This window comes from Chiloscyllium plagiosum, unplaced genomic scaffold (assembly GCF_037043375.1).
Source record: "Chiloscyllium plagiosum isolate Xiang-an unplaced genomic scaffold, Cpla_swu_hap1 HiC_scaffold_10, whole genome shotgun sequence".
In the NCBI taxonomy this organism is placed as follows: Eukaryota; Metazoa; Chordata; class Chondrichthyes; order Orectolobiformes; family Hemiscylliidae; genus Chiloscyllium; species Chiloscyllium plagiosum.
This window is the reverse complement of record NW_028270148.1, coordinates 38,913,152-38,934,091: the sequence shown is the minus strand read 5'-3', so window position 1 is coordinate 38,934,091 and position 20,940 is coordinate 38,913,152. Positions and strand designations below refer to the sequence as shown.

Below are 20,940 nucleotides of genomic sequence, written 5' to 3'. Positions count from 1 at the left end.
TCACCTTCCCCCAGTGTTGGTGGTGTGGCAGCAGTCTCCCTCCCCAGTGTTTGCAGTGTGACAGCAGAATCCCTCCCCAGTGTTTGCAGTCTCCTTTCCCATAGTGTCGGCGGAGTGACAGCTGTCTCCTTCCAGTGTCGGCAGTGTGGCAGCAGTCTCCCTCCCCAGTGTCGGCAGTGTGGCAGCAGTCTCCCTCCCCAGTGTCGGCAGTGTGGCAGCAGTCTCCCTCCCCAGTGTCAGCAGTATGACAGCAGTCTCCCTCCCCCAGTGTCAGCAGTGTGACTGCAGTCTCCCTCCCCAGTGTCAGCAGTGTGGCAGCAGTCTCCTTTCCCATAGTGTCGGCGGAGTGACAGCTGTCTCCTTCCAGTGTCAGCAGTGTGACAGCAGTTTCCCTCCCCAGTGTCAGCAGTCTCGGTCCCCCAGTGTAAGCAGTGTGGCAGAAGTCTCCCTCCCCAGTGTAAGCAGTGTGGCAGAAGTCTCCCTCCCCAGTGTCAGCAGTGTGGCAGGAATCTCCTTCCCCCAGTGTCGGCAGTCTCCCTCCCCAAGTGTTGGCAGTGTGGCAGCAATCACCTTCCCCCAGTGTTGGTGGTGTGGCAGCAGTCTCCCTCCCCAGTGTTGGCAGTGTGACAGCAGTCTCCCTCCCCAGTGTTTGCAGTGTGACAGCAGAATCCCTCCCCAGTGTCAGCAGTCTCCTTTCCCATAGTGTCGGCGGAGTGACAGCTGTCTCCTTCCAGTGTCGGCAGTGTGGCAGCAGTCTCCCTCCCCAGTGTCGGCAGTGTGACAGCAGTCTCCCTCCCCCAGTGTCAGCAGTGTGACAGCAGTCTCCCTCCCCCAGTGTCAGCAGTGTGACAGCAGTCTCCCTCCCCAGTGTCGGCGGTGTGACAGTAGTCTCCCTCCCCAAGTGTTGGCAGTGTAGCAGCAATCACCTTCCCCCAATGTTGGCAGTGTGACAGCAGTCTCCCTCCCCAGTGCTTGCAGTGTGTCAGCAGTGTGACAGCAGTCTCCCTCCCCAGTGTCAGCAGTGTGACAGCAGTCTCCTTTCCCATAGTGTCGGCGGAGTGACAGCTGTCTCCTTCCAGTGTCAGCAGTGTGGACAGCAGTCTCCCTCCCCCATTGTCTGCAGTGTGGCAGCAGTCTCCTTCCCCCACTGTCGGCCTCTTTCCTTAGGTGTGGTGCCCAAAATGGAGCACAGCGCAGAATCAAACCAAAAGTGAGCAATGGCAAGTTGGGATCATGGTAGAGTTTAGGGGGTGTCAATAGAAAGGGTCGGGGGTGGTTCTCAGCAGGAGCCCCTCCCATTATTAGGTGCCTTGATTAGGCACTGAGTACCTTTGTGTGAGACTCACCCTGATGTCTGCAAACAAACTAGAAGTATTATTCCTTTTGCTCTCAATGCGTTGTGATTCTCCTGCCCAATGCTTGTTGAATATCAAACTCTTCCACAGCACGAGATTCTCAAATAGGTGTTAATTGTACACTTAAGTGCCTTTCTCAGGCAAGGCTGGAAAACCATCTGTGAACCCTCACAACCTAGACTTAATTGGCCAAGGTCAGAAGTCACACGACACCAGATTATCATCTAACACGTTTATTTGACAAGCTTTTGGAGCGCTGCTCAAATAAACCTATTGGACTGCAACTGGGTATCATGCGACTTCTAACTTGTCCACCCCAATCCAACACTGGCACCTCCACATCATGGCTACCATCGACACCACAAACTGCCCGCTAAAAAGTGAAGACTTCACCTGATGAAGGAGTAGTACTCCAAAAGCTTGTGATTTCAAATAAACCTGTTGGGCTACACCCTGGTGCTGTGTGACATTTGAGCTTGTCCATTCCAATCCAACACCTCTACATCAGGGGCTTAATTGATTGAAGGTGGTGGTGTATTCATCCTAATTATTCCTCATTCCTCTCTATGTGATTAATCATACCCTACCTCCAATAATGCCACTGGGGTGGAGATTCAATGTTAATCACTGGCGGTCAGTTGCAGAAACATTAAAATAAAAACAAAACCTTGTCACTACATCTAGAGGACAAAGTACAAGTGTGAGCACCATTTTAAATTAACTGTCTGATGTAATAAAACAAATCATGTGCAAATTATACTTTATAAGCAATTTCTCATGTCAAGAAGAAGCATGTCATCAAGTATTTTGCTCCATATTTACTTCTTTCACACTCAGGACTGTGTCATATTTGACATTCAGCAATTAGGGTTTTGCTCAGTACTCATGTCCACAAGCTGAAATGTCACGCTGTACATTGTGTAGCATATCCTAAGGATATGCTATACAATGAGAGGAAGTCACGTACGTGCTTGGTTACAAAAGAATGAACTCTGCCTTATTGAGGTCACAAAACTGTGTTTATTGGTGCAGAAACACAGTTAAGACTTTCAACTCATAAAACATCAAAAAAAGATTAATGACTAATGGCAAAATTATATTTTATGAAGTCTTGAGAAAGTTTGGACTTGCGTTATGGAGGTGATAACTTCATATTCTCAGGCAGATAGAGAAAGAGAATAATAAGAAAATCAGAGTAATAATCTATTATTTATTTGGGTACTCTCCACTCATTTGTTCTTAGTATTGCAATGAACAATACAAAACACAAGCTGTATGATAATCTAATAATCAAAGGTAAAATAAGTTATATTACAATATAAAGTATAAATTAATTGCCAAATTTTCCATATTACAGAATATACATTAAACTAGGTCTACACCTTTTAATTCAAAAGAAATAAAGTGCTAAAGCACTCAATGTCTAAGCTTAAATTCCAGTTTTAACAGTAACAGATATGTCACAAGATGAGAAAATAGGTGAAAGGACTGTACCTGGATTTGCAATAAAAATGTATTTAAAAAATGTTCTGTGCTTTGCAAAGTTGTCTTGAATTAACTGACTCAATGATAGCAGACAGAGAACCACCACCTCTACAAAGTGCTTCTGAGAGCAGCCTGACGTGCTTTACGATTCAATATTCCCTCTTCCTCAGGAATGTTTATTTGGCTACAAATGCAATCAACTTCAGACTATTGGAAACTCACTATGAAACAACAGTTATAAAAAACCTTATCCAGTTACCTTAGGCAGTGCATTTTTACACTTTAGTTAAATTGACTTTCTTATGTTACATTGCAGATTCACACGTATATAAAATCATATTAAAGTAATCAAGTTTTATTAATGCAAACTCTAACCATGAAAATATTGGAAGACTACTGTTTGCTGGAAAATATACAAATAGAAACCCTGCAGCATTTGTTAAGCTAGTACAGTATACATGATATGGTCTGGCAGCCAAACACATTAATCACAAGCTGGTAGTAATGGGGATGCTATAGTTGATTGCAGCATCTATGAGCTGAGCCAAATTATGGCAAAAAAGCCCTGGCTCTGTCTCCTGATTTCTGTCTGGTAACTTCTACAGGGAAGTGGTGCATATATGTGAGCTGGCTGATCCCATTGTGAATGGTAGTGACCACATCTGCCGCAAGTGTTGGTTGCTGGAAGAACTCCGGATCAGAGTTGATGATCTGGAATCTGAGCTTCAAACACTGCGGTACATCTGGGAGGGGGAGGGTTACCTGGACGCTTTGTTTCAGGAGGCAGTCACACCTGGGAGATTAAGTAATTCACATTCAGTTAGTGATCAGGGACATCAGAATGTGACTGTAAGTGAGGCAGGTAGGGGGAACCTGAGTTCAGGAGTGCAGGAGCCTCAGCCCTTGACCTTGTCCAACAGGTATGAGATTCTTGCTCCCTGTACGGATGAGGAAAAGGGCTCTGGACAGGATGAGTCAACTGACCAAGGCACCGTGGTGCAGAAGGCCATTCAAGAGGGGGGAGCTAATAGACAAGTAGTGGTTATAGGGGATTCTATAATTAGGGGGACAGATAGTATCCTTTGCAAGCCGGATCGGGAGTCCCACATGGTGTGTTGCCTGCCCCGTGCCAGGGTTCGGGACATCTCTGACCGGCTTGAAAGGATATTGGAGCGGGAGGGGGAGGATTCAGTTGTTGTGGTCCGCGTTGGGACTAACAACATAGGCAAGACTAGGGTGGAGGACCTGTTTGGGGATTATCGAGCACTCGGAAGGAAATTGAAGTACAGGTCCTCAAGGGTCATAATCTCCGGATTACTACCCGAGCCATGTGTCAATTGGCATAGGGATAAGAAAATTAGGGAAGTAAACACGTGGCTAAGGGATTGGTGTGGGAAAGAGGGATTCCACTTCATGGGGCATTGGCATCAGTTTTGGAACCGGGGGGATCCATACCGTTGGGACAGTCTCCACCTGAACCAATCAGAAGAGGATAAATAGGGTGGTCAGTAGGACTTTAAACTTCTGAGTTGGGGGGGGGGGGGGGGGGGGGGGGGAAGGGAAAGTGAAAGCGACAGGGAGTATGGAGTTGAATGGAAAGATAAGCAGCAGGATAGCATATGTGCAGGCAGATTTAAACTTGAGACAGACTGGGAATACAGCAAAAGGGAAAGATAACTTAGGACATCTTATGACTTCCAATATCTCTAATGATAAGAAAGTTAGCATTAAGGCACTTGACCTGAATGCTCGTAGCATTCGTAACAAAGCAGATGAACAAATGGCACAGATCATCATGAATGATTATGATATGGTAGGCATCACAGAGACGTGGTTGCAGGGTGGTCAGGACTGGCAGTTAAACATCCAAGAGTTTTCAACTTATCGAAAAGACAGGGAGGTGGGCAGGGGGAGCGGGGTTGCCTTGTTAGTTAAGAACAAAATTAAATCTATGGCACTGAATGACATCGCGTCGGATGATGTAGAGTCTGTGTGGGTGGAATTGAGGAACCACAAAGGCAAAAAAACCATAGTGCGAGTTATGTACAGACCTCCTAACAGTGGTCAGGACCAGGGGCGCAACATGTACCGGGAAATAGAGAAGGCATGTCAGAAAGGCAAGGTCACGGTGATCATGGGAGACTTCAATATGCAGGTGGACTGGGTAAATAATGTTGCCAGTGGATCCAAAGAAAGGGAATTCATGGAATGCTTACAGGATGGCTTTTTGGAACAGCTTGTCATGGAGCCCACAAGGGAGCAGGCTATTCTGGACCTCGTGCTTTGTAATGAACCAGACTTTATAAAAAATCTGAAAGTAAGGGAACACTTAGGAAGCAGCGATCATAATATGGTAGAGTTCAGTCTGCAGTTTGAAAGAGAGAAGGCAAAATCGGATGTAATGGTGTCACAGTTAAATAAAGGTAATTATGAGGGCATGAGAGAGGAACTGACGAAAATAGACTGGAAGCAGAGCCTAGCGGGGAAGACAGTAGAGCAAAAATGGCAGGAGTTTGTGGGTAAAATTGAGGACACTGTACAGAGGTTCATCCCCAAGAAGAGAAAGATTATCCAGGGAAGGATTAGACAGCCATGGCTGACAAAGGAAGTCAGGAAATCTATCAAAGAAAAAGAGAGATCCTATAAAGTGGCCAAGAGCACTGGGAAATTAGAAGATTGGGAAGGCTACAAAAACAAACAGAGGATAACAAAGAGAGAAATAAGGAAGGAGAGAATCAAATATGAAGGTAGGCTAGCCAGTAATATTAGAAATGATAGTAAAAGTTTCTTTCAATACATAAGAAACAAACGACAGGCAAAAGTAGACATTGGGCCACTTCAAACTGATGCTGGAAGCCTAGTGATGGGAGATAAGGAAATAGCAGGAGAACTTAATAAGTACTTTGCATCAGTCTTCACAGTGGAAGACATGAGTAATATCCCAACAATTAAAGGGAGTCAGGGGGCTGAGTTGAGTATGGTTGCCATTACAAAAGAGAAAGTGCTAGAAAAGCTAAAAGGTCTTAAAATTGATAAATCTCCTGGCCCCGATGGGCTTCATCCTAGAGTTCTGAGGGAGGTGGCTGAGGAAATAGCGGAGGCGTTGCTTGAGATCTCTCAAAATTCACTGAAGTCAGGGAAAGTCCCGGATGATTGGAAGATCGCTGTTGTAATCCCCTTGTTCAAGAAAGGATCAAGTCAAAAGATGGAAAATTATAGGCCAATTAGCCTAACCTCGGTTGTTGGTAAAATTCTAGAATCCATCATTAAGGATGAGGTTTCTAAATTGGAAGAGCAGGGTCGGATTAGAACAAGTCAACATGGATTTAGTAAGGGGAGGTCGTGCCTGACAAACCTGTTGGAGTTCTTTGAAGAGGTGACAAGTAGGTTAGACCGGGGAAACCCAGTGGATGTGGTCTACCTAGACTTCCAAAAGTCCTTTGATGAGGTGCCACACGGGAGGCTGCTGAGCAAGGTGAGGGCCCATGGTGTTCGAGGAGAACTACTGGTATGGATTGAGAATTGGCTGTCTGACAGAAGGCAGAGAGTTGGGATAAAAGGTTCTTTTTCGGAATGGCAGCCGGTGACAAGCGGTGTCCCGCAGAGTTCAGTGTTGGGGCCGCAGCTGTTCACGTTATATATTAATGATCTGGATGAAGGGACTGGGGGCATTCTAGCGAAGTTTGCCGATGATACAAAGTTAGGTGGACAGGCAGGTAGTACTAAGGAAGTGGGGAGGCTGCAGAAGGATGTGGACAGTTTGGAAGAGTGGTCCAGGAAATGGCTGATGGAATTCAATGTGAGCAAATGCGAGGTCTTGCACTTTGGAAAAAAGAATACAAGCATGGACTACTTTCTAAACGGTGAGAAAATTTGTAAAGCCAAAGTACAGAGGGATCTGGGAGTTCTAGTTGAGGATTCTCTAAAGGTAAACATGCAGGTTGAGTCCGTGATTAAGAAAGCGAATGCAATGTTGTCAATTATCTCAAGAGAGTTGGAATATAAAAGCACTGTTGTGCTACTGAGACTTTATAAAGCTCTGGTTAGGCCCCATTTGGAGTACTGTGTCCAGTTTTGGTCCCCACACCTCAGGAAGGACATACTGGCACTGGAGCGGGTCCAGCAGAGATTCATACGGATGAGGTCTAACATATTAGGAACGGCTGAGGATCCTGGGATTGTATTCATTGGAGTTTAGAAGATTAAAGGGAGATCTAATAGAAACTTACAAGATAATACATGGCTTGGAGAGGGTGGACGCTCGGAAATTGTTTCCGTTAGGCGAGGAGACTAGGACCCGTGGACACAGCCTTAGAATTAGAGGGGGTAAATTCAGAACAGAAATGCGGAGACATTTCTTCAGCCAGAGAGTGGTGGGCCTGTGGGATTCATTGCCGCAGAGTGTAGTGGAGGCTGGGATGCTAAATGTCTTCAAGGCAGAAATTGATAAATTCTTGATGTCACAAGAAATTAAGGGCTACGGGGAGAATGCGGGTAAGTGGAGTTGAAATGCCCATCAGCCATAATTGAATGGCGGAGTACACTCGATGGGCCGAATGGCCTTACTTCCACTCCTTTGTCTTATGGTCTTATGTGGGCTTTATGTCAGGACAGAAAGGATATACAGGAAACTGAGAGTGGCGTTTTGTAACTGCAAAAAAGGTAAAATCACCATAATGCCAGAGGGCCACTCTCATGTGAGATAGATAACTGGTGGTAGTTTAACCTGACTGCCATTATACTTCAGACAAGGAAAGTGGTTGACAGTCCCTCACGGCGACCTCAGCCGGTGTAGTAATTGAACCCCTGCTGTTGGTGTCACTCTACATTGCCAACCAACCATCCAACTAACTAAATCCCCTCAGTATACACTTTGAAAATGAAATAATCAGAAGAAAAGTTTAAGTTCTTTACACATCTATCAGAGTAAAGGTATGAAAAACTACGTCACTGTGTACAGACAAAGACAAAGGAACACATTGTATGCTTTTCTTTGTGAGAATGGAAAGGGAATAGAAAACAGCACAGGTAGCTAAATTCATGGAATCCCTACAGCATGGAAACAGGTCCTTCGGCCCAACAAGTCCACACCAACCCTCCGAAGAGTATCCCAGGCAAACCCATTTTCTATTGCTCTACAATTACTCCTGACTAATGGACCTAACCCACACAGGCCTGAACGCTATAGACAACTTAGCATGGCCAATTCACTTGACCTGCACATCTTTGGACTGTGGGAGGAAACCATAGCACCTAAGGAAACCCACGCAGATGTGGGGAGAATGTGCAAACTCCACATAGTCACCCGAGGTTGGAATCAAAACCAGGTCCCTGACGCTGTGAGGCAGCAGTGCTAACCACTGACCCACTATGCATTCAGATTATTACACTCAATCTTGGTGACAATGAAGTCCATGAATTGTTTGCACATTAGAGTGAAGCTAAGGAACTTGATTTCAGAATCAAAACATCAGGGAAACAAATGTATAACAATATATCAAATATTTAGTTTATATCTAGTTTATATAAAGGGTAGGCCATCAACAATGGTCTTCATGGTTATGGATTCTGTTAACAGATGCACATAAAAACAAGTCACAGAAAGATGTTTATTAGATCTTCTTGATGATACACAGAGGGGCAAACACAGAAATTATTCATCTAAAGGACAGGTTGCCACCAATGTATTAGGATTTGAAATCAACATGGTCATTTTAAAAGATGAGAGACTTAACAAACAATTCAGGCATTTTTCAATATATAATTTCAGTTACCTCAGACTGTAAACTTTTGCTATAAATTCTGTGTCTCACAGTCTTATTCTCCACAACCACCTGATGAAGGAGCAGTGCTCTGATAGCTACTGCTTCCAAATAAACCTGTTGGACTATAGACTGTTGGACGATAGACCGTTGGACTATAACCTGGTGTTGTGTGATTTTTAACCAACGTATTAGGTCCTGAGGATTACATCCCTTGTGATAAATCTGCATAATGGGGCTGCTGACTAGACCTGCAAATATATAAACATATACCAATGACAAGAGATGATTGGATTTTCCTGTCCCAGCAGAAAACAAACCTACAAGGGAAGAGTAAAATAGAGGAGCATGGGATCCCATATAAACAGATCAAATCCTGCTTCCTGTTGCTGTCTCTGCTGATCAGTTTGGGAAAGGCGTGGATCACGAACCCATATGTAGTACTGCTGATCCTTGTTACTCCATTATGGTGAAGGACATTTGTCAAGGAACCTTGACAAATTTCAGGAAATTGGATCGGCTTCTGAAGGTTCATGACTGTTTCGAGATATTTTATAAAATGGGGTAATCCTAGTATGGAGTCAGGAACCTTTTGACAGGCAAATTCAAAGGTAATGATAACTTTACTTTTTTTAATGTAATGCTGTTTGCTTAAAAAGTTTTAATAGTGATTAATGTCAGGGCTTTGTTTTCAAAAGGTAAACGCTCATTAAATTGACTATCAGGTATATGGAGGATAGTGGGTTAGTATAGGTTAGGTGGGCTTGGATCGGCGCAACATCGAGGGCCAAAGGGCCTGTACTGCGCTGTATTCTTCTATGTTCTATGTTCTATCTTTGTGGAAGTGGAGAAGTGTTCTAAGCATTATAGTGCATTCTCCAATGGAAAAGAGTGTTCTGAAATATACAGATTTGACTGCACCTCCTGTGATTTAACCTTTCAGTTAGGTCAGAGGTCTGATACCCCTATGTTAAATGTGAATAGACGGTTGAGGTTTCTTAATGACTGCAAAGATTTTAATGCATTCAAATCTGGAGGCTTTATTCATACGAGGCAAAAGTGAGGACTGCAGATGCTGGAAACGAGACATTAGATTAGGGTGGTGCTGGAAAAGCACAGCTGTCATGCAGCATCCGAGAAGCAGGAAAATCGACGTTTCGGGCAAAAGCCCTTCATCAGGAATAGAGGCTTTATTTATACACCTATGTAATCAAGTCCCACTATGCATCCTTGAGTTGTAAACCTCTACAATAGTTTCAGTTCAGAATTTGGCAGAATCTCATTCCGGATGCTTGGATGAGCTCCAAACTCCATTCATGGATTTGGGTAAGGAAAGATCATTGATACAGATGTTGACGGGACTAAGTGTTTATTTATCTTGATAATCTACTTAAGTGGTCATAAAATTGTGTTTTGAAGTGTTTTTTGAATGAGTGCTTGCTTATCTTGGTTATTTCATAAATGTCTCAAAAGACTTTCAAATGTTATTGCATAGGTTACAATTTTTCTATGTACTGAGTGGCTGGCATAAGGGGGTGAAGGTGCTGAATATGAGGAAGGCAGAGGAGACATAGAGGGCTTTGGCAAGGCATCAGGTCCATGAGGGATATGCAATCTGAGAGATGTGGTTTAAGAGATAGCAAATAAAGATTAAGTGCCCTCACACTCATCTACTCTCGCAGGCCAATCGATGGAGGAAAACTTTCTAACCTGACCAATTAGGCAAGTCAGAATTTGTGGACCCTCACAGAGGAGAAAGTATGGTGGGCAGGCAAAGCCACCCAAGTGGCAGGAATGCACTGTCATTGAACAGTCCAAGAATCAATTACCAACTTAAAAGGGAAGATCTTGTCCAAGATCTTTAAAATTAGAGTTAAGTTTTCTGGGTTTGAAATGAAGTAGTACTCTTTTAAATGGATAGTAGAAATCTGGAACTCTTCTCCAACTCTCCACTCCCCGCTATGAATGCGAGGTCAATTTGATCTTTCAAGCCAGACACTAGTAGACTTTTATCAGATTATGGCATTATTGAATATGGAGTAAAGGTGGCTTAGTGACATTGAGATATAAATGAGCCATGATCAAGTTCAATGGAAGAGCAGGTCTGAGTGGTGATATCTGGGCGGCATGGTGGCACAGTGGTTAGCACTGCTGCCTCTCAGCGCCAGAGTCCCGGGTTCAATTCCTGCTTCGGGCAACTGTCTGTGTGGAGTTTGCACATTCTCCCTGTGTCTGCGTGGGTTTTCTCCAGGTGCTCCGGTTTCCTCCCACAGTCCAAAGATGTGCAGGTTAGGTGAATTGGCCATGCTAAATTGCCCGTAGTGTTAGGTGAAGGGGTAAATGTAGGGGAATGTGTCTGGGTGAGTTGCTCTTCAGAGGGTTGTTGTGGACTTGTTGGGCCGAAGGGCCTGTTTCCATTCTGGAAGTAATCTAATCAAAATAGCCTATTCCCATTAGTAAGATAATGCATCACCGTACCCTTTCAAGAATCCACATTTCTCATTTTTACACCTCAATCTCACATATCAATTCAGCTGTCCTTAAATGCATCACCTCCAATGTTTGTTTATCGACAACACTGACCTCTACAAGGAGATAAGACTCCACTTACTCGGTCTAAAGCAAATTTGCATCATTTTGTTGCTAGTAAAGAAGACCACAAGAAATAGGAACAGGAGTAGGCCGTTCAGCCCCTTGAGCCTGCTCTGCCATTCAATAGGATCAAAGGTGATCTGAAATCCCTCATGTCCACCTTCTGCATTGTTGCAATTATCCTTGATTCCCAAATGATTATCAATCTCAGCCTCAGACCCCCAACCCTCAGAAGAAATCCCTCATCTTAGACTGAAATTGGCACAGGTCTATGTCTCTGGTCATAAACTAGTCCATGAGGGGAAACATCATGTCAGCATCTGCCTTGTCAAGCACCAGCAAAAGCCAATATGTTTCAATGAGATCACTTCTCATTCTTCTAAACTCCAGTGAGCAGAATCCTAACCTGATTAGCCTTTGCTAATAAGACATTCCTTCACCAGGGATCATCCGAGTAAAACTTCTCTGAACTGCCTCCAATGAAATGACGTCTTTCCCTAAATAAATGGTTCAAAACTGCACACACAGGAATAGAAGTCGTCTCACCAATACCTTGTACAGTTACAGTAAAACTTCTCTACTCGTATACTTCAAGTATAGTTAGTAAGTTTGCAGATGACACCAAAATTGGAGGTGTAGTAGGCAGCAAAAATTATTTCAGAGTGCTACAGGACCTTGATTAGATGGGCCAAGGAGTAGCAGTTGGAGTTTAATTTATGTAAATGTGAAGTGTTGCATTTTGGAAAGGCAAATCAGGGCAAGACTTATAAACTTAATGGTAAGGTCCTGAGGAGTAGCAGGACTTATACACTTAATGGTAAGGTCCTAGGGAGTGTTACTGAACAAAGAGACTTTGGCGTGCAGGTTCATAGCTCATTGAAAGTGGAGTCACAGGTAGATAGGATAGTGAAGGCGGCTTTGGTATGCTTTCCTATATTGAGTACTGGAGTTGGGAGGTCATGTTGCGGCTGTACAGGACATTGATTCGGCGACTGTTGGAATATTGCATGTAATTCTGGTCTCGTTCTTATCGGGAAAGATGTTGTGAAACTTGAAAGGGTTCAGAAAAGATTTACAAGGATGCTGCCGGGGTAGGAGGATTTGAGCTATAAGGAGAGGCTGAACAGGCTGGGGCTGTTTTCCCTGAAGCGTCAGAGGCTGAGGGGAGACCTTATAGAGGTTTACAACATCATGAGGGGCATGGATAGGATAAATAGACAAAGCCTCTTCCCTGGGGTGGGAGAGTCCAAAACTAGAGGGCATAGGTTTAGGGTGAGAGGGGAAAGATATAAAAGAGACCTAAGGGGCAACCTTTTCAAGAGGGTGGTACGTGTATGGAATGAACTGCCAGATGAAGTGGTGAAGGCGGATACAGTTGCAATATTTAAAAGGCATCTGGATGGTTATATGAATAGGAAGCATTTGGAAGGATATGGGCCGGGTGCTGGAAGGTGGGACTAGATTAATTTAGGATATCTGGTCAGCATGGATGATTTGGATGAAGGGTCTTTTCCATGCTGTAAACCTCAATGAACCCCTTTGAAATAAGAGACATTTTCCCATTAGCTTTCATGATTACTTCCTGCACTTTTGTGCTTGCACAAGTAACCCTAAGTCCTTTTGTGTTGCAGCTTTCTGCAGTTTTTCTCCATTTAAATACTTTTCTGTTCTTTCTTCTTCCTTCTAAAATAAACTCATTATTTTCCCACATTATATTCCATTTGCCAGTGTTTTATCTCCTCACTTAACCAACTAATATCTCTCCCTAAACTATCTGAATTTCTCTCGCAAACTACCTGTTTTTGTGTTGTCTGCAAATTTGACTATAATGCATTTGCTTCCTTCCTCCAAGTCATTGATATATACTGCAAACAGTTGTGGTCCCAGCATTGATCCCTGTGGAACCCCACTGGTGACAGGTCACAAACCAGAATAAGAAACCCTTAGCCCCATTCACTGTTTCCTAACTGTTAGCCAATTTTTTATCCATACCAATAACTAGATTCAACACCGTGGCAACTTGTTGAACTTCTTCTGGAAGTTAAAACATAATACACCTCCTGATTTTCCTCTATTCAACCTATTTGAGACTTCCTTGAAAAACTCTAAGTTAATGAGACGCTACTTCCCTCTCATGAAGCCCATGCTAATTCTGCTTGGTTTAAATATAATTGGTGCAAAATATTCTGCCATTACTTTCTTAATAATTGATTACGATATTTTACCAACAATTGGAAATTAGGCTAACGAGCCTATGGTTTTTGCCAAACCCCTCTTTTTGAATAGTGGTGTCACATTAGTTTTAAATCCTCTGGTACTTCTTTAGTTTCTCAAATTTATGGAATCCCTGGATTTCAGACCTATGCTGGTGTCACTGTAGACATTCAGCCAATGATGTGCCATTCTTGAACCATTGTTACATTACCTCAATCAATTACTATTTTGGCTGCCCTTCAGCACCTCTACGTAGTTTAACATCCTGTTACTTAGTGGCTTTTGTGAAACCTCCTTATAAAATAATGTTTCAGTCAATCAGTTAATAGTTTGAGATGGTCTCTGAAATTTGAACACAGACCAATTGTCATCATTTTGAATTGAAATCAGCATTTCAACCAACTAGTTTGCTTGCATTACACAGTACATCTTTCTTTTATGGGATTAAAGGATGTCTGGATCAACCAATCTGATTACAGTTCGAAGGAAGGACAGGATGACAAAGAATTACACAGGTAGGTTCAAGGATGATAAATTGTAATTATTTTGAATTAAAATAGGGAATGGAGATGAATTTTACTTCACTTAAAAATTCTTAATGAAACATCTGTATTAAGGATTTCATAATATCTACAAGCATGATTTACATTTTTGTCTGTTTATGGATGAGATGCAACATACACTCATGTTCTGCTCCCTGAAAAGCTGTGTTAAGTTTGTTTGTGCTTGTGTTAATAGTTGTTTTGTTACTGTGCAACAGCTGGAGAAAGTGTCCTCACCGTCCAAATCAAAGCAGTCAAAAATATGAAAAGTGACATTAATAAATCAGAGTATAATGAAGTATAATAACCTCACCCTGGTCTACTGGTAAGACTATTGACGCAAACCATGTTTCTCTGAATTTTAAATATCTTCAATAACTGCAGTGCATAATGTAATTTCAATTTCCTGTATAAGAAACAAAGTCTGATAAACAGTAAGAAACATAAGCATTCACTCTTGATGCTATTACTTAATTAATTTAAACAGTCAATTTCTCTGTTAAGACAATAGACTCTTACACAGTTAATTTAGTGTCCATTAGTTTTAAGTGTTTTAAAGTTTTTAAAAAGCTAAGACAAGGATTTTCCTTTGTTTTTTAAAGGCTTGGGAGGTGGGCATCTTTATGAGCAAGGCAGAACTATCCAGACCAACTGTTGGTGCCAATCAGACACTTAAATGGTGACCTGGTGGGCTGCTTGGTCAATTACTTCCAGGAGCAGTGACATCTTGCCCTACCTAAAGTGCTGGCCAATGAAAGGCCAGTAGCTATTGTGACAAAACTGCTGGCTGTAGAGTAGTACTGAAAAACTGCAACTGCAGAAAAGCAAGTGACAGTGTGTGTGATGCGCATGTATATGGGATGTGTATGTGAGAGACAGAGTGAGTGAATGATGGAGACATCCTTGCCTCTCCATCTGTGTTCCCAATCAGTCCTGGACTGGGAAAATGCAAGGCGACCATGTTACTTTCCCCCATCAACAGTTGAGAATATTGCCACGAACAAAGTAAAATGAACCAGTGGCATAAGGGCTTTAATTAGCAGTGTGTCAAGAAAGTTGAACATGGCCCTCCAGCCAGGAATTGAATTCCTGAGTTCTTAGGAAGGAGAAAATCCAAGTTTAATGAAGAAGCAGCAACACGATTTAACCAAAGATTTTGGTATGACTGTTTCACAGGTTTGCTTCAATGATGTTGATTCACTCTTAACTCTCTTTTTAAGCTGGATAACATGATGCTCATTTGTAATGAATAGTATAGATAAATCAGCAGGCCCTCAATCCAATTAAGCTTCCATCCGCCTGTGGTTACTATGGAAACCAGATAAAATACTCAAAACTATCTTTTGTGAATGTTGAATAGACTGCTGATTGGGTTACTGGCGGTGGATATTATTAAAGATATATTTCTACAAACTGAAATATATCAAGCTGAAATACACTCCTAATAAAAGAAGTTGTATAAAAAGTGTCTAAGCACTAGTAACAATTGAAGAAGCAAGATTTTTTTGTCTTAATAAGCAGAAAATAGCACACATTACAGTGTTGGAAAGTATGTGAAAGAGGAGTGGAGAATATCCCATGAAGCTAAGTGCTATTAACTCAATCTTCAACATTCATGAAAACACATAATTTTTAAAATAATATATTGTGACAAAATCTGGTTTACTGTGGTTTCATTGTTTTTTTTGGTTGTCACCTATATTAATAGTAAATTGTTTGGAATACAGTCAGCTTAAATACTAAGCCATTTCCCTATGTTTTTGAGCCAATTACTTCTCTTCATCTGGTCAGAAGATCTATGTTCAGGACTGCTTTTAAGGTGACAAATGTTAGCTAGACTTTAATTTTCTGTGTTAATGTTATTATGGCATACTTGCTGCTGTTTTCCACTCCTACTGTGCCTTTTTAGCATTATCTCAATTTTCCTTCGGACAATTTTCAAGACTGGAGCTTTGTCTAGTCTCTGACATTTTGGTAAATGTTCTGTGTTAATATATTTATAGGAATACTTTTCCAACTTCTGCCTCAGGCAACTGTCTGTGTGGAGTTTGCACATTCTCCCAGTGTCTGTGTGGGTTTCCTCCGGGTGCTCCGGTTTCCTCCCACAGTCCAAAAATGTGCAGGTTAGGTGAATTGACCATGCTAAATTGCCCGTAGTGTTAGATGAAGGGGTAAGTATAGGGGAACAGGTCTGGGTGGGTTTATCTTCGGAGGGTTGGTGTGGACTTGTTGGGCCGAAGGGCCTGTTTCCACACTGTAAGTAATCTAATCTCATCTAAACTGCCAGGAAGTGACAGTGATTATAGTCTGAAGCCCTGTTTCATTACTCCAAAGCCAAATCTATGGACTTCAGCCCAACATCAAAGTATTCAACCACATCAAGCTTAATGATTCATAAAATATCACATTTAAATTATTAAATAAGTACTTTCATTTTGGGAGGGAGTGGGTACAAATCCCAAAGAGATCTCCATAATCTTCTGCAAACTATTTTTACTTACAGAAACAGCGACAATCAATGGAAATTTGAATTTTTTATCCTGGACATTAAGACATTGATGCAGAAACTTAAAAAAACTCTTCGAAAGTAATGTGTGTTGTTAGTACAATGTTATTGCAAATAGTAAAACTACTTATAGCTTTTTATGCAAGCTTCTTGTTATGGCTTCCAATGGCAAAATGAACATTCAGTCTGAACTTAAATTAAAATAGTAGTTAAAAACCTGGAAAAAGAATTTTGCATTTCTGATTTGTTTGCAAAATATAATGCAGCCATTCTGAGTGGAAACTTATTGATGTTTTGGAGGACTTGCCTGCCATTGGAGAACTGGTGAGAAATTTGGGCTGTGTTTTAATGAAGGCCTGCCTAACCAAAAAGAACTCAAAGTGGCTATGCCTTCCTCTGGAATCAACATTGCCTCCATTTCTCCAGGGTGAAAATCTTGTCTACTGAGTGTTACCAGCTAATCACATCCTGGAAATTCTTGTGGTCAGCACTGCTACATGGGAACTGTGTCTGCCAAAGGAAAAACACCAGAGTTCCAGAATCATAGAGCCTGTAGTGTAGATGTTTTTTGGGGTGTGTTGTTGTGTATGTTGGACTGTCACTTTAAGAGTTCAATCACATGATGATAATGATGTCATCAGCCAGTTTGGAAGGAAATAGTTCAGCCCAGTTTGCTTCCTTGTAAACATCTCTTAAATAAATACTGTTGCTGTTTTAGATGCTGTAGCCCGTTGCCCTTTTTGAAGTGTAAAAGGTAGGAAGACTAAATACCTGTAGACTGGGCACTGAACAGCTACAATACAAAGCTCCTTTCTTTGTTGTTAAAATTGTTTTTTCCAAGAAAGAAAACCCTTCTCTCTTCAAAACAAAACCTAGTGCCTGCATTTACAATTTTTAAAAAAAGACCGTCAAGTTCTCCCCATCACACAGCTATTAAGCTCTTCTGAAAGAAATACAGCTAAAGAAACACTTTCTATTTCAGAAGGATTAATAGTATGTAAAGGCTGGTTCTTTTCACTATTTTGTACCTTCAAATTGAAACCAAGTATATGTAAACCCATGAATCATAGTAATTGTTTATTTAGTGCAAACGCCACCTAAAGGGAGAGCCTACTGCTGCAAACCTGTATTTCTTAAAGGAATAGGTTTAAAATGACGAAGTCCAAAACAGGAGCGCCAACAAGGGAAACTGAGACAGAAAAAGTAAAAATTGGAGAGAAAAGCAATAAACAAACAATGCTTTGCATTCCACTTTTAAAAACAAATACATTCAATAAAAAATGGAAGGCAAACAATCAATTATGGACAGCCAATGTTAACATTACTGAATTACAACTGTACAAACAACTCATGTAATTTTATTTTGCAGTTCAAGTCATAAGATGAGGAAAAATGCTGGTCATCAATAAGGAGGAACTTCATAGAAAATAATAATCTGATCTTTCCATTAATGATCAGAAAGATCCAAAAAGGATTTGGAAGTTACTGAAAACCAATTTGAGGTAAGACTTAGCTTGAGGATTAATCAACTCCAAATTATGTCATACATTTAGGAACTCCAGAGCCAATTAATGGGTTGTCAGAAGATGCTGCAGCAAAGGTCATGGGTATGACCTTTCCAAAGAAAACCTCTCAGTTAGGCATATTGTAGTAGTAATCATCTGTACAACAATTATAACCTCCAGAAAAGATCTTCTAGACAACTCAAAGGACAATATCATTGATGCATTACTTTTATTAGATTAGATTACATTACAGTGTGGAAACAGGCCCTTCGGCCCAACAAGTCCACACCGACCCGCCGAAGCACAACGCACCCATATCCCTACATTTACTTCTATACCTAACACTATGGGCAATTTAGCATGGCCAATTCACCTAACCTGCACATCTTTGGACTGTGGGAGGAAACTGGAGCACCCGGAGGAAACCCACGCAGACACGGGGAGAATGTGCAAACTCCACACAGTCAGTCGTCTGAGGCGGAGAATTGAACCCGGGTCTCTGGCGCTGTGAGGCAACTTAACACCACTTAACACAAGTATGAAGCCTCAGTCTCAGGCCAACAATAATTACATGCATTACGCACAACCAATGTGATTGCTATGGCCAACAAAGCGTGTGAAACAATCTATATAAATATTCTCAAAACTCGCTAAAATTTAGCACAAATAGAGTTATACACTTTTTCATAATTTCTGCAAAGCATGTGGGCCCATTTGCTGATCTGAGTTTGGGGTGGGGGGGGGAGGCTCGCGTGCCATGTGATGCTGCCTAATCTCCTGAACAGGGAGCAGACTTAATAGAAAACTCCGAGCCTCAGAGGAAAGGTATTGAATCAATTAACTGAATAATCAATTATCCGAATGAAATAGTGCCCGCCCCTCTCATTCAGATAATCGAGGTTCCTCTGTACTGTATTCAATTCTGGTCTCCCTGCTATAGGGAAAGATGTTGTTAAACTCGAAAGGATTCAGAGAAGATTTACAAGGATGTTGCCAGAGTTGGAGGGTTTGAGCTATAGGGAGAGGCTGAATACACTGGCACTATTTTTCCTGGAGCGTCACAGGCTGAGGGGTGACCTTATAGAGGTTTATAAAATCATGAATAGGACGAATAGCCAAGATGTTTTTCCAGGATAGGGAAGTCCAAAAGTAGGAGGCATAGTTTAAGGTGAGAGGAGAAAGATTTAAAAGGGACCTGAGGGGCAACTTTTTCACATAGTGTGTATGGAATGAGTTGCTAAGGGAAGTGATGGAGACGGGTACAATTACAACATTTAAAAGGATCTGGATGGGTACATGAATAGTAAGGGTTTAGAGGGATATGGGACAAATACTGGCACATGGGACTAGATTTGGTTAGGATATCTGGTCGGCATGGACAAGTGTGTGAAGGACTGAAGGGTGTGTTTCCGTGTTGCATAATTCTGACTCTAAGTGGCATCAAAGGACACTGGGCACACCTGCAAGAAACGTGTTTCCAAAGGCCAGGTCAGACCCAAAATAAAACACAGGTGACCAGCAAGAAAGTAAATGATCATAGCACTGATAAGTGTTAAGTTTGTGAAGAAAGGCAAGTGCACCAATAAGGTTCAGAATAAACCAAGGAAAAGTTTAATTTCAGAAGATGATTAATCTTTCCATATTGTTAACCTTAGACTCATGCCAATGGTGTAAGGTGATCAGAAGCATTTCTAACCATTAACACCATTTGTCTTGAAAAGATAGGATGGTACATCTTGAAAGGAAAAATTTAGACAGAACCTGGTGCCAGCGTATTACCAAATGCATCCTTGAAGACATGTCCCTAGGCCAGGGGCACATTAGGGTAGAATCTACCATAAAACTGTCTCAAGCGTTTAACAGATTATCAATTGTATGAACTAGTAGAAGCACATTGTCACACGTGCCAATAGGTAAGCCCAGCTTCCTGAAAGCTTTTACCTGTTGGAATACTGGTGCAAATTTGAGGTGAGTGAAGGAGCAGAGGAGCCTCAGGGTTCACGTGCATGTTTCTTAGAAGCTGGCCATGTAAGTTGAAACAATTATTAAAATGGCATTTAGAATCCTTGGTTTATAAATAGAGGTATACAGTACAAAAGCAAGGAAATAATGCTACACCTCTATAAATCACTGGTCAAACTATGTTTGAAGTAATGTGTGCAGTTCTGGGCACCTTCTTTAAGGAAGGATGTTAAAGCCCCAGAGACAGAATTACTAGAATGATACCATAAATGAGTGATTTTAGATACAAGGAAAGATTAGAGAAATTGGCTTAATCTCCTTGGAGTTGAGAAGATTAAGAGTTGACTTTATGGAGGTGTTCAAAATTCTCAACATCCTTGACCGGGTAAAGAAGGATATTCTGTTTCTGCTAGTTGTTATGTTAGAAGTCACAATTTCAAGATTGTCAGCAAAACAGCTAAAAGTGAAATAAAGAGAGACATCTTTACTCAGAGAGTTCTTAAGATTTGGAATGCATTACCTGGGAGAGTGGTGGAGGCAAATTCCATACAAAGTTTCAAAAGAGAACTGTATAGATATTTGAAAGTGATGAATTTAGAGGGTTATGGAGATAGGGCTGGAGAATGGAACTAGCTGGGTAGATCTTTCAACAGTTGGTACAGACACGATGGGTCGAATGGCCTCCTTCTGTACTGTAAAATTCTCTGATTCAGCAAAGGCAGGACTACCAATATGTACAGAATTCAGTATAGTCAAGAGATTGAAATGGTGCACATTGTTGTGGAGAGACAACAACTAGTGGAATCAAATCAGTTGAAGATATTTTCAAGGTTGAACTGATATACTTTGGTCACAGCCTAGGACGAACAGTTACAATTGGCAACTGCTGAAGGTGAACACCTACAAGAGTTGCAAAATACTGTTATCCAGGAATGGCCTTACCGTACCTAAAAATAGTTGTACATTTTGGTGACAAACTTAGTACAGTAAACTTTGAATGCACCGGCACTATGGGAC

General features: G+C 41.7%; 1 protein-coding gene and 1 long non-coding RNA gene across 5 annotated transcripts in view; one reads left to right on the top strand and one right to left on the bottom strand.

The window, feature by feature from the left end:
- Positions 1–20,940, bottom strand: part of thada (THADA armadillo repeat containing) — a 380,305-nt gene that overhangs the window by 46,070 nt on the left and 313,295 nt on the right. The window lies entirely within an intron of this gene.
- The window catches only part of LOC122552760 (uncharacterized), a 91,891-nt gene continuing 88,034 nt past the window's right edge, over positions 17,084–20,940 (top strand). For all 3 annotated transcript variants that reach the window (XR_006312482.2, XR_006312481.2, XR_015758412.1), the window contains exons 1-2: positions 17,084–17,210; positions 17,826–17,958. This is a non-coding gene — a long non-coding RNA (uncharacterized LOC122552760). The remainder of the gene's footprint in view (positions 17,211–17,825; positions 17,959–20,940) is intronic.